Consider the following 13,278-nt stretch of genomic DNA (forward strand, 5'->3'; position numbering starts at 1 on the left):
ACGTGAAACTTCCTGAACGCCTTCTACGGTCCTCAGTCTTATTCATGCAATACAGTTTTAAGCAACATAATGTAACATAATGTGTGGTTTTGTTCTTTTTTAGGGGGTTATGCGTAAGTGCGTGTGAAAGGCTAGCACTGTGCTTCTTCTTGACCTTGTGTACATTACAGTACATGTGCTGGAGCACTTGCTGACAGCAGGGCGGCAGACCTGCACAAACACTGCCGTCCACGAGAGATCTGCCCTCCCTCCACTGTTTACTGTCCGGCTTATCCCGTTTATTTTTTTCAGTTGCAAAACACTACTCTGTGAGCGATCTGTTTAACATGGCCCGCAGCCAGGAAAAAAAGGAGGAAAAAAAAAGTGTTCCCAGTGATTTCAAGAAACCTGCCATAGCGGTCATGGAGGCCATGATGATGACATGTCAGCGCAAGGCTAACACAGCACAGACCCTACAGTCACAACTCAGCACAAACCGTAGCCTTGACAGTTTGCACAAGCTGTACCCGCGTGTGCTTTCATTGATTCAAGTCAATAAGAGATAAGTGGCAGAGCAGAGCTGCTGGATTAGGATGAAACACTTGAATAAATGAGTGACCCGCAGGATTGTAATGTATGACTGCATAGCTGCACTTTGTCTAATTCCAAATTTATTTGAGCCTCACAGATTTTGGCAGGAACAGAGTCTTTTTCTTTTTTTCCCTGCCTTCCTCTGAGAGAGGGTAAAGTTCAGTTGATCTCCCTTCAAATCGCTCCAAATATCTTTTGGAGCCACTTCAAAATAAGCACGAAGCATTCCTGCTCCAACATTGTAAAAATCCAAGGCAGCTGTTTTTTGCTTTTAAGGCTTATCTTCCCCATGTAAAGACATCTCAGGGCTCCTAGCAAGCACAATAGCCAGCGGTGGCCAAGTTGAGATAAAAAAAAAAAGAGAGAGAGAGAAAGCCCTGTTTTAAGCACACGAAATTACTTCTCTGTCCCCCCGAAATATTCTCTCAGACAGAGCGAGGAGTGAACACTTTAGTTTATACAAATGTAACACTATAACTGTGCAGTAATTTCTTTGGCAGCCGCCCGAGCTGGCGTGTTTTTGAGAGTCATCTAGCTGCTGAGGGATTACAAGCTGTTCAAAGGCTCCGAAGGTATGTGGGTTTGGACGGCTGATGTTTTTCCACAGCAGTAAATGGTATTGCAGTTAATTCTGTATTTTGGCACCGATCTGCAGCTGGGAAACAACCTCTCAGTGCCAGAAGCTGTTTATTATTGCAGAGAGCTTTTACCCAAAATGGCCATTCAGCTACTGTGGTGTCCGTGTTGTTCTGACCTGGTTGCATAGTAACCAAGCAAGAACGTGGCAGACTGGAAGATAAACATGAGCATGAGCGCAAGCTCACATATGCGCCCACATATGCACGCACTGTTGTTTGCACAGTGTACAAACACAGCAGGCCCTATGTATTTAAGAGAGTGTGAAAGTTCACAATCGAAATAAGGGAGGGAGAGTCTGGCTTTATCTTCAGCAAGACTCTGATGCAGCACTTTTCCCTGAGTAGTCACACATGCATGAATATCCCAAGCTGCACATTAAGTAGTTATCATACTCAACTATGGTGAAATCCCCCCCACCCCACCCCTCGTTTCCATATTGTATTTGGAGCAGCTGAGATTTGTCTGTATTTTTAGCTGAATCCTTTATGCAGGCTATTTTTCCCCCCTTCCCCCGGTGCTAGAACGGAACAAATGTATATCCGGATATAGTTACAAGCCATCATCAAAGCAGGAAAACGACACAGAGAGAAAAATAGCAGGAATTGCACGCGGCAAGCGGAGCAGGCATGGGTTAACAGCGGACTCTGAGCTTTCATTTCCTCTTCTGTTCCATCTGAACAAACAAGGCGGGTGACCTGACAGAGCGCGCAGGGGTGGGGCAGGGTGGGGTGGAGGGGGGTGTGTGGGCGGAGGGTGGGGTGGGGTGAGGGGGAGCGGGGAGCGGGGGGGTGCACCGTGACTGGAATATAACCAAAGAGAGAGGAGAAGAAGAAGGGGAGGGAGAGGACAAGCGCACCACGTGACGGTGAAAAGCCTGCAGGCTGCTGTGCTGGGAAAGGCAGAGACATCCCCCCATATTGACGCTGCCGTTTCACCACAACAACAGTTCTGGGAAATGGCCGCCGTCTGTACTGTAGCTGCTATTTACATGGGACTGATTCAGCCCGGCTTATCGCTTTCATCACCAGCTACAGCGGCTGGTTGGTCTGACCTTTCTCTCCTCCCACTGATTCCCTCCTCCCGCTTTTTTTTCTTAATGCCCTCTGTAAAGGTTTATGTTGCATGAATGAAAAATAGAAAAACAGAAAAAAAACAATGAAAATAAGAAAAACAAGACAAGTATAAAGCAAGTTGGAGTCAGGGATGGTCAGAGATTAGATTGGGGTAGGGGAGGAGGAAGAGGATGGGGGGTGGGGGGGTGCTCAGTCTGAAACAGAAGCACTGGAGACATGAGTCATGGCAAGCAGTCTCCCAGGGGGCTTGTTGGTGCAGTCTATAAATGGAAATAGCAGAAAAACAGCGGCTTCCCTCGCCCACCCAGGACCAGGTTATGCCTTATTAGAATTTGATGGCTTATGACAGCAGCTGCTTAGTTTAGCCGCAGCTTGAACTTCACTTCTTTTTTCTTTTTTTAAACCTAGAAAAATGTATGTAAATAAACATATACGCATTAAGCTGCTTACTGTCAGAAACATCATCCTGGGAGGCGAGAAATTTTACAGAATTCAGCTCTGAAAAGCTTGTTGTTGTTTTTCCCTTTGCCACATTAAGTGCAACCTATATCTGTTAAAATAAGTTGATGAGTGACGTGAACTACTTAACTTGGCTCCTTGGTTTCCCCTTGGCTTACCAGGCTGCGGAGCTGGCCTACATCAAACATCGCAGGATATCTGGGACAACCTCTAAAAAAAAATTAAAAATTAAAAGAGGCTGTCTCGTAAAAGTGACCGATGGGGAAGGACAGCCTTGGCAAATGCTTCTAAATAAAACCAAAATTATGTGACGTGATGACTATAGTGCTATATTTACATCCAGTTTTCAGCTACTTTACTTAAACTTCACTTCTGCTTTAATGCAAACATAACAAATAAGCTAATGAATGCAATACATTAACAACTGAATCAATTCCAACACTATGACTTGTGTCTGTTGGGCCCTCGTAGCTATATTTTCCTACCCTTTAGATTTATCTTATGACCTTTGGAGACTACCAGTATAAATAACTTACAGGTGTGTATATATATAGTAAAAGTAGCTTCAGGTTGGACAATAATATGTCTAGGATAAGTAATCTTACTCAACATACATCTTGCTGATTTATCTCTGTACCTTCCCAGATGCAAGACTACTGATGAAAATTAAAAAATGAGGTATATACGCTCTGCCTTTGTCTTTCCTGGCCACACTACCTGCCAGCATGATGCCATCAGAGGCGGCGTCTCGTCATCTCGTCGCTCCGTGGCTGCTGGGCTGCCGCCAGTAGCGCCGCACCACCTGCTCCCACCCCTCCCTCTCCTTCCTTCCTACCTCTGGGTGCAATCTGCCCACCTGCTTCCATGGTAAGCAGACACACCCTGCCCTACAGTTCCTCCCTCCTAGCCTGCGGCTAAAGGGGAGCTAGTCTGCACAGGAGCGCAGATGCAAACAGAGCTCCAGCATGCCTGGCCACCATACCAGAGGAGGGAGGGATCACCGTAGCTGTGGGCCTTTTGTTTAGCTTTTAAAAAAGAAAAACTCCCTGCCAGGTCGTGTTTGCTCTTGTTTTGTTTTTTTCTTTTTTCACCTGTCGTCACACTGCTCTCTTTCATCTGCAGGGTTCATCCTCGAGATCATCCCCTCGAGGCAGTGAAGACATTATCTCAGTGGAGTAAAAAGCTAGAGGTAAAGTGACAGAGCTAGTTTTAAGTGCCTCTCTGAAAACACCACAGAAGCCCTTTGGCTGTTTCTGTCTCTGTCTCTTTTTTTTTTTTGTATTTAAGCACAGCAAAGTTTTCAGATTGGATTAAAATGAACAGAAGGGGTTTGCAGGTGAGGAGTCGTGGCTCCCTGCTGAAGGCTAGCCCCGTGTTTGTTGTTGGCGTTGTTGTTATAGTCATAATATTGTGCGTTTATCTGGAGATGATGCTGACGTTCCCGTGGTGACTGATACTAGACAGCTCTGCTGTTTCATCAGATGCCGGTGTAATCTTTTGGGCAGAAAATGAATAAATGTCTGGAACAATTTGCCAATTCAGTGTGTGGTTGTGTGCTTTTTTTTTTAATCCCATTTTATTTCAGAGCATTTATAAGTGAAAGCATCTTCTCTCATGCATATATTCACATTTGCAATGGTGCTCTATGATGGGCCTTAAAGCTAACATATTACAGGATGTTATTATTAACAGCAAATGGTAATTTAATCTGAGAAACAACAAAACAGCTCCCTTGATTTCCATAAAAGCTTAAACAACAACGATTTCCAATACATGGCCTCATTCTCAATAGAAAGCTTCCACTTCACGGCCTATTTTGTCCTGTCAGACTGCAAACACCCTTGATGCAAAAAAGATCTGTAGTTTGTTTAGTATATGATGCAACCCAACAGCAACCCCGTAATAATACAGCAGAGCAGCAGTAATAATGTGTTTTTAGTTTCAGTTTATAGGCTTTATTTGTTTTTCCTCCAGCTAGATGAGAGCAATGCTGCTTCAGCATGGTGTAAACAGCCCACAGGGGCTCATTCTTAAACATAGTCCTCCTCCATAAACTGATTCCACCGCAGGGCTTTGGCTCTCCGTCCCAGCAGCCCTCTGGCCCACATGACAACAGGCGGCCTGTTTTTCCCTGCAACATAGCAACACTGCCCTGAGCTAACGTTGACCCTTGACAGTCAAAACATATTATTGGGCCAGGTGACTGTCGCATTTCACTAAGCAACAGAAAATACTCAAGGGGGGGGCGGGGTTCTGTAGGTAGGTGTTCACACCGGCTGTTGAACTTCAAAGGTGAGATTTGAATACACAAGGTGAGCAGACGCCACATATTTGCTTTGTTAAACAGCAATTTTCCAAAAAGGAATTGTAAACAAAATAGCTCAGAGTGTGAGCTCAGGGTCGTGGGAAGAGCTGGAGAAGCCAGAATCGAGTCTGGAAGTTCAAAGCCGCGGAGGCAGCCTAGGCCTCTACTGTAAGTCTGATTCATCTTTGCAAGGTTAAAGACTCGGGAAGACAAATGCACGGCCCCTCACGGCCGAGCCTTATCCAGCCAATCTCTACCCGCAGGAAGACAGAGTTGTTCTTTTCCATTATCACCACAGGGGCTTGAGTCATTGCAGAAGACTCGTCGCCCGCTGCGGCGCTGCAGCACCAGCATAAGTCTCAAAGAGACAGAAAGAAAGCAGGAGAGGTAATTCACCAGCGCATCCTTACGCCCCCTTCAACAGTCTGTTGTTTGTCCTCAAAGACGATGTGTGTGTGTTTATATGCCCTCATACATATCAATTACTTACAACTTGGACAGTGTCATTCTCAAGGTGCCTGAAAATTAGGTTTCAATGTCAGCTGGGAGGCGCGTTCCCGACAAAAATAAGGGAGCTTTCACCTCCAGGCTGTTGAGCCTCCCTGCCGGGACGCAGTGAAATCCAGGCTTACACAAGCAACGTATTCCTCTTGCATCAGCAAATGAGCTTCTTTCGACATAACCGTTGAGCTGTCAGCAACTATGTTGAGTGTTCATGGGGCAAAAAAAAAAAGTAAGGGGAAGTGAAACCTCTATGTGCCTTGTTGTTGCTAGAGCACATGGAGGATTGGATTCCTGAACACTCGGACAGCAAATATGGCGTCACCCTCTCTCTGAGTCAGAGACACAGTGTGCCCTGGATGAACTTCCTGTTTCAGACAGCCACAGATATAGGGTTTCTCCAGCCCAGCCACACACAGGAAGTGAGTCATACTTATTCACCAGTTGTCTACTGGCTGCAGACTCTTCAAGCCCCAGAGTGACAGGCCGTGGAGGGGACCAAATTAGCTTCTGAAACTTTAATCTCCTACAACTCAATTATTTAATATCTGAGCCACCCACTTCAAAGGAATACCTCGGCTCCCTCCTCTCCAGCTGCCTTGATGGAGGCTTTCAATCCCGTCTCCTGGAGGACTCACCCATTTTATATCTCTACCCTGCGGTTTGAATGACGCTCGGCTGAAATCTTACAGTGCTCCCTGAAATCCGAGATATACTGCACTAATAAACCACAGTGCATTAAGAGCTGTGGGAGCTGGAGGTGAAATTATAGTATAAAAGTTCACTTCTGTCACTATGTATTTACCCCATTCTAATTTTGGATTACCCAGCCAATTGTGAAACAAAATCATTTGCAGCTGCCGAGCGTAATCTCTTCACACTCAAAACAGCAAGAGGAGGAAGCAATTACCGTGATTTGGAATGGAGCACAAATACAAAAACCTAATGGAAATATGAAAAAAAAAGCTTATGTAATAAATAGGAGATTATATTTAATGCCAGCAGCAGTGAGAAACTTAGAAATACGCTGGATGACTGTATTTGTGAGTCAAAGTAAGAGTTTCAGTACAACTAAAAACATTTCCAAAGTGCAAACGAGGTCCCTGTTTATGTTAATATTCATAATGGGGATGAGGTCAGTGAAATGAGTGGGCAGCAAAGGTAAAGATCAAAAATAACCTTGAGACTGGGGTCATAAATTATTTTGAAACTGACCTTGATTTTTGTCTCACGCAGCCACATAACACATTTCCAGACCTGCATAGCTATTGGCTCTGTGGAAAAGTGGATCAGAGAAGTGGAAAGTTAATCCCCAAGACCCTGAGACAAGAAGAGGAGGAGTAGAGGGGGTGCTGGCAACTGCCAAAAAGGCATGGGGGCTTTCTGTCTCTGCGGATTCACATGCAGACACGCATGTCCTGCTGCAGTGACTACAAAAAATAGACAGCCACACAACTGAGATTAAAATGACCACATTCGGTTGGACGTTTGAAACACGCTTTGTATTTTTATGAAAATATATAATCTTTATCACGCATAAATCGCGCGCTCAAATAAACTGCCGCATGTAGTTTGAATTTTACTCCATAACTTCATGATTTGCATGCTTTCGGCCGATGTATCTGATAGTCCCGTGTTGGTGTTGTTCTTGTCTCATCATAATAATGTTGGTCCGGGATCAACATTGCAACAGACTGGTCGTGTTGTTGTGATGTCATAGTTTTGCAATGTGGAGGAAATGGGAAGAAAACTGTCTTTGTTTATATAAAACTGTCCCCTGGAACAAATGGTAAGCATTTCAAGTGTTTTCTGTATCAACTTATGCAATATAACAAATCTATTATTATGTTAGGTTTGCTATTAGCTAAATCTAGGTCACTCACGTTGGTTGGCTTGTGATAGTTTTTAAATAACATTAGCTAATTTCTTGGCTAATGCTAATATAATCGGTTAGTTGTGGACCAACATTGTTCTGATGCTGTAGGAACAACACCAATATTGGTATATTAGATTGTTACAGACTTTTTAAATAACATTACAGTAAAGTTAGTAGAAAGAGAGAACCCACTTTAGAACCCACTTACCTCTTGGTCTTTCTCAGATGACATCATGGTCACATTGCTTAACAGTTTTCTGCCATATCGGACCTGATGCAATACCATTCAATCAATTTCCAATTTGTGGCGCACTTTTACAGTTTCAGAGAAACCACAGAGTGACTGGTGAGTGTTGGCAGACAAGTCACATGCAACTGCAGCAATCACAAGGAGTTTAGCGCCAACCAGCTCGGGATTACCCCTTTATTATCCAGTGACCCGGTGGTCTCCCGGCCTGTCTGACTGTGGCGTTATGAACTTGTTCCTACATTGTCATGCATCCAAAACTGTGGCCAAAATAAGGTCATGTGGTGACATGTGTGACTGTTACAGTCATGTGACTGTAAAACCTCAAAAGGCTAACTTTCGCTAGCATCATAGACTGCACTTTCCTTTTTTTACATTTTCAAAACAGCTGAAAATTAATTTAGTGATAAAGAAGAAAACCGAAAACAAAGCCTACCACATGCTACTTACCTAACGTATTGGTAAGCTTTAACAGTAGCAGTTAGCAGTTTGAGTTGAGGTTTATTTTTTTGGCTAGCTAAGAGCTATCCTTAACTAGAATCTTTTACATTTAAACCTAATTAACTTTATATACCTGAAGAGCTATGCCATGTTAGCCAGCAAGTTGAAGAAATATTTAAAATGTTTCAAATTCTTTGCTATTTTTCACTGGCATAGTAATGAAATTGTTTGAAATTTTTTAGTGAAAATACAAACAAACTTGAAGCAAGGAAACAGCTAATAAGTACTTCTTGCCTTGAATATTTATTGAGAACCGCTATGTCAATGCTAATAATTAGCCCAACATAAATCCCATAAAAAAAGCAACATTTAGACTTTTGTTTTCTATATGCATTTAATAAAGTACTGTTTATTGATTGATGATATTTTACAGGTTCTGTTAAGTGGGATGGTTTTTTTTGGTCCCTTGACATAGGCAGGCTAGCTGTTTCCAGTCTTTACCCTAAGCTAGCTAGCTAACAGGTATTTTGGGGGGAAATATTGTCTTTGAAAATGCTAAACTATTTTAACATAAAAGTTGCCTTTTCTGCATAAGTATAACATTAAATCTTCATGTGGCAAAAAAAGCTTTTTTTCAGAATAGGCTTGAAGCTTTAAAGACTGGATTTTTAAGTCTATTGTCTAGCCTTACTACGCAGCCATCTTTCAAAATAGTAAACAGGAACAACCAAGACTGCCAGCATCGCATCATATCTGGCACCATCCGCCTGGAACAGATGGCTTTTCAGGCAGACTATATTAAATGTACCTAATGAGCCAGAGCACGCATGATCTCATGCTAGCCTACTTCCATTCTTAATCTCCCTATATTGTGTGCATGAGAATGGTCCCGCCAATATCTGTGCACTAATTCAGAGGGTGCATGCATACAAATGCAGATGTGTCTGTACTGGTGCAGGATGCTAGATATTCTCCACTCTCTTAAAAGCCTTTTCAAAGTGGAATGACTCTATCAGGGGAACAATGAGCCCTGCAATGTGACAAAGGTTCACACTGACACGCTTTCCTAAATTAGGCTGTTCATGCGCAGGAGGGAAGTGAGCCCTGCTCCTATTCTTCTCCTCTTCTCGAGGGTCATTGTGTAGACAGGAAAGGCCACAGAGACATATGACTTGACATGCTCTCTAAAGTAGGTTGAGGGCACTCTAATTGCATATATGGGAAATGCAGAGGGACACTTTTTAAGCTGTGAATCATAGGAGGAATGACTAATAATAATAGTAATAGTAATAGCTATTAGTAATAGTTATTAGTAATAGCTATTAGTTTCTTTATTATCATAGGTGACATCACTCCCAAAGGGGTGTAGATGAAGCCCTTAATTACTGATGAGCTAATGATTCTTCAGTTATCAACAACACAGTCACCTTAAAGTACACATCTCTCTGAGGCTCAACTGATCAATCTCTAACAGCTGGAAAAGCAAACAGCCCCACCTCCGCTTCACCTTTCGCCCCCAAACAACCCAGGGACCTTTAGCATGTGAAAATTACGACCTTAACTGATTGCTGTCATTATGAGATAACCTGCATTACATCAAATCCTGTTTCTCTGCACCGTGTGTTCTGCATTCACGTAAACACAGGCCGGTCGCAAAATGTTGCAACACTGTGGCAGGGAGCTGCAGATGTGAGCGGAGAGGCCTTTGAAGGATCACAGCCGGGCCCTTCTTGATTGCAGCGTCTTGCCCTCCCCCCCTCCGAAGCCCTAACTCACACCGCACAAGCCTGCTTCCAGGAAACCAGCTGTTGGACTGGGGAGAAGGGAGGAGGTGATATTCTATATCAGGGCTGTGAATCACAGTTCCATGCTCTGTGTTTTTCCTATGGCGGTTTGGCTGACTGGCTGGCTAAGTGGCTGGCAGGGCGTTTGAGGAGGAATGTGTTGTGGACCGGGGCCCCAGCACTGAGGGACAGACTAGGAGACTAGAACAGGGGGTAGCTGGGTTATTACATGGCCTCGGGGGTGCTTATTTAAACCAAAGTCCTGTCTGGACTATTGGAGTCAAACACTGTTATTGTACTGCAGCTGCATGAGACACAAAGGCAGAGAGCTAGAAATACAGAGGAAAAATAAGAGAGAGAGACAGAAAGAGAGAGTTATCACAAGAGGGAGGGGGGCAGAAAGGAAAGAGGAGGCCTGGACAATGTCCTCCATCCTTCGCAGGAAATGGCACAAACAATATGGGAAAAAAAAGAAATGAGAGAGCTCAGCGGAGCAGAAAAAGGAACAGCGCAGGGACAAGCCATAATTAGACACTGGATAACACAGGGCCCAGTGCTATGTGGAGTTAAAACTGGAACAAGAAAGCTATCTTCAAACTGTAGGTAAATGATGTATGGAAAATTAAACGCTGCACGTTTGAATATACACATTTAGGCGCAGATACTGATCTCGAGTGGAGCGTTTATCGTTCAGATGCGGTGCAAAGATCAGCAGCTGGGCACAAATTTTCAAGGAAGCAGATGAATTTGTTTCAGGGAAATTTGCACATCGTGCAAGACCGGGAGCTACGAGCCTCAGAGGATATCTGATCCAGGAGGGTTCGTGAGAAGTGGGAGGAAAAGTCGAAGAGCCGGGCCTGTGATGTGGAATGGCGGAAATCCTGGTCTGATTGCGCAGCAGCGGTGTTTGCTTGTGCTCAGACAGCTCCTAGGAAAGGAATGTGTGGCCTACATTTTCTCCCCCCCCCTCCTTTCACACACACACACACACCTCCTCGTCTCCCAACACCAACTCCAGCATACCAAAAAAAAAATAAAGGACGGAAGCATTCAAAGCGCACTGCTCTGATTTACTGGCATTTTTCAGGAGGTGACAGTGATTCAAAGTATTTAAAAAAACTCCAACAACAATAACACATGACACGGCTTCCTCTGAGGGTTTAAAAGCGCTCTCGTGCTACCATTTAAGTCAGACACATGAGGCAGGAATGGGTTAAGTCTACTGCGAAGGAGAGAGAAAGAGGAGTGGAGGTATGGGGAGACAGAAGGGGTAGGGATGGGGTTGGAGGGGGGTCAGCGCTGCATTCAGATGAAATTAAATGGAGGCTAAAGTGCTGACTCATTGTGTTCAGGCCCTTTATTACCTGCTCCGTCACACAGGCTTTATAGGGTGGGCTGCCAGAGTAAAGCAGGCGGGCGGGTGGGTAGACAGCCCTCATTTACAGGAACCCTTCTGGAGGCAATAATGCTGCAGTCACCCAGCCAGCCAGCCCTGCAGCTCACCTGCACTCTGCAAAAGCACCCTTCAGGGCACTCCCATACCCCTACCCCAACAAAGAACACACACAACCCCCTACCTCTCACATTTTTTATTTATTTTTTGGGCCTGAACAGGAGGAAACCTGCTTTTGCTGCTAATGAGAGATCAAGGGGAGTTGGGAACTCTGGGCCTGGTAGGCCGGCCTGTCGTGCTGTTTGTGTGCGAGTAAACAGCATGTGCTCTTGTTCCTCTTGTGACGGAGTATATTTATGGTTTTTCACCCCAAGCGCCACATGTTCATACGTTCATCTGGCCTATCTAGAAAAACGCGTTTCGAACGAGGAAAGTTGGCAGCGAGTGAAACTTGCGCGTGCCCCGAGCGTTCGAGAGGTGTCACGGCGAGGCTTGCGATGCAGCTGGCATTGACGTAGCGAGGTGACAGAGTTGGTAGCAGTGTGAAAACAGAAGTGGGTGTGTGTTTTGGGGGGTTGGGACAAGCAGGCAACAATGACTTGTTTTTGTGGTCTAAGAGGACGTAATATTGACGTTTCAATATTAATACATCGCATTCGACTGTCAGCTTGTGTGTGTCTGCGTGCGATGGTTGCAGTCACAGTGGATCCCTGATGTTGATGCTAGACAAACAAACATAATTTGAGTGGTTACACAATGCGTTTGATGAACGGGCTGCACCCAGCCCGGAGCACTCGCTGGCTGTGGAAAGCGCTTATTGCTGCTGATCAGACGAAATGGACTCCGGCACTGTGTCAGGCTCCAGTTTGTCTCAAATGGTCTGGGCAATCAGAGCATACAGCCAATAAATGGATGCATTCTCTCTGTCCTGGCGCTGCTTCTCCATCTCCCTCATTACTCTCATTACTCTGCAGCTTGTGGGTTATCTAATGCTCTCCCCATGGCTTACGGTTTGGCTGGGGATTAGACTCATTTTTCCAAGGGCATTTTATAAACAACCCTGTGTGCCTCCCTTTCTCATGGCCTGAGCTGATGTAGCAGCAGAATTTATGACCTCGGAGGCCTTGTGGCCTCACTCCTGTTGCAATACATTATTCAAATTCATTCTCTCTAACACATAGCGCAGAGGGCAATTATTTGAATATCCACAGGAGTGCAGCTGGAGTGCCGCAGCTCATCTTCAGCAGCAAAGATGGTGAAATTGCCTCACTCCGGCGGATCAAGGTTGGAGGCAATGAAACACTATAATTTATGACACAGTTTGATATTTCGGTGAAGTCATTGATTCCCTTGTGTCAGACCTTGGCAAGGGCGGCTCCAGAATTCACAGAATGTAATTCCAGTTCTGCCTCGATGAGGTTTTTTCCCCCCTTCTTTTTAACAGCACTAATTGGACACTTGGCTGGGTGCATATGTTGTAAAACGGATTTTCCCCTGAATCAACAGAAACATCGTGCCACTGCCCCGCAAATTACTCGCAAGGCTTCTTGCACCGAGCTCGACGAAGAGGAGGTTAGCTCAAAAACAAACTTTGTGTTCGCCGACCGACACCACATATACATTAAGTTACTGAAGCTGTCCCACTTTCAGCAGTGAACAGATGCACTGTCCTCATTTCTAAGTGTAGCCAGGCTCCTCTCTGTCACACACCTACATCATGATGCAAGTGTTGTTCACACCACAACAACACATGCGTTTGTGTCATTCGCAGATTCCTTTACAGTGTCTCACCGAGACAGACTAGAACTCACACTGGATTACGCACACCGCTCTCCTGAATGACTGTACTGTACTCTGAATGCAAGCAAAGTGAAAGGAAGTGCTGCAGCACTTTTCTGTGGAAAAACAGGGCTGCCCTTCCCAAACCTAGTTTCCTCCCAGAGGTTCTGTTGAGAGGCCACACTGTAACCCTTTGCCCCCCCACAATATT

The 13,278-nt window shown here is 44.8% G+C and overlaps 2 long non-coding RNA genes across 4 annotated transcripts in view; one reads left to right on the forward strand and one right to left on the reverse strand.

Annotated features, from left to right (window-relative positions):
• Positions 1-13,278, reverse strand: part of LOC106097934 (uncharacterized) — a 66,430-nt gene that overhangs the window by 37,190 nt on the left and 15,962 nt on the right. The gene's annotated exons all lie outside the window — the stretch shown is intronic.
• Positions 806-4,278, forward strand: LOC102082121 (uncharacterized). 2 transcript variants are annotated; one of them, XR_269742.4, is made up of 3 exons: positions 806-1,142; positions 3,387-3,608; positions 3,864-4,278. It is a non-coding gene; the product is annotated as an uncharacterized LOC102082121 (long non-coding RNA). The 2 variants fall into 2 exon arrangements; XR_003213410.1 differs by lacking the exon at positions 806-1,142 and adding an exon at positions 2,015-2,596.

This window comes from Oreochromis niloticus, linkage group LG13 (genome assembly GCF_001858045.2).
Source record: "Oreochromis niloticus isolate F11D_XX linkage group LG13, O_niloticus_UMD_NMBU, whole genome shotgun sequence".
NCBI lineage: Eukaryota > Metazoa > Chordata > Actinopteri > Cichliformes > Cichlidae > Oreochromis > Oreochromis niloticus.